We start from the raw sequence: 787 nt of genomic DNA, 5'->3' as shown, positions 1-787 counted from the left end.
ACCCCCGGGGCCTCGGCAGCGGAAGGGTCTGGAGTCCCACCGGCCCCGGGGCCATCGGGGAGCCCTCAGGTCCTTGGGGAGTCCCCTGGGCCGCCCCCAAGGCCCCCACCCTGTCCCTGAGGTCCCTGGAGGGTTCCCGGGGGAGGCACCGCTCCCTAGGGTGTCTCTGAGGTCCCCAGCCTTGTCCCCAAGCTGTCCCTCAGGTCCCTGTGGGTTCCCAGCTTGGTCCCTGCGATAGTCCTGAGGTCCCAGCCCTCTCCGTCTGGTGTCCACGAGGTCCCGGGGGTCCCGGCTCTGTCCCCGAGGGGTCCCTCCGGACCTCTGGGTCCCCAGCATTCCCAGTTTGCTCTCTGGGGTGTCCTGGAAGTTCCTGGGGGCTCAGCCCTCTCCCCGAGGTGTCCCTCAGGTTGCCATAGGGTCTGCTGAGGTCCCCCGCCTCGTCCCTGGGGCGTCCCAGGGGGGTCCCCGAGGTCCTGACGCCGTCTCCGCCCCGGGGCAGGTGGACGTGCTCGTGACCACAGCGGGGGGGGTGGAGGAGGATCTCATCAAGTGCCTGGCGCCCACCTACATCGGGGACTTCAGCCTGCGGGGCCGGGATCTGCGCCAGAGCGGCATCAACAGGTACGGGGCGCCGGGGTCCCCTCCCGGCCGCCGGGATCCCCTCCCCGGCTGAGCCCGTCCCCTCCTCCCCAGGATCGGGAACCTGCTGGTGCCCAACGACAACTACTGCAAGTTCGAGGACTGGCTGATGCCCATCCTGGAGCAGATGGTGGACGAGCAGGAAAAA

Source organism: Aptenodytes forsteri, unplaced genomic scaffold (genome assembly GCF_000699145.1).
Source record: "Aptenodytes forsteri isolate BGI_AS27 unplaced genomic scaffold, ASM69914v1 Scaffold886, whole genome shotgun sequence".
NCBI classification, from domain to species: Eukaryota; Metazoa; Chordata; class Aves; order Sphenisciformes; family Spheniscidae; genus Aptenodytes; species Aptenodytes forsteri.
The sequence above is the reverse complement of the archived record's forward strand: the minus strand, read 5'-3'. Positions refer to the sequence as shown.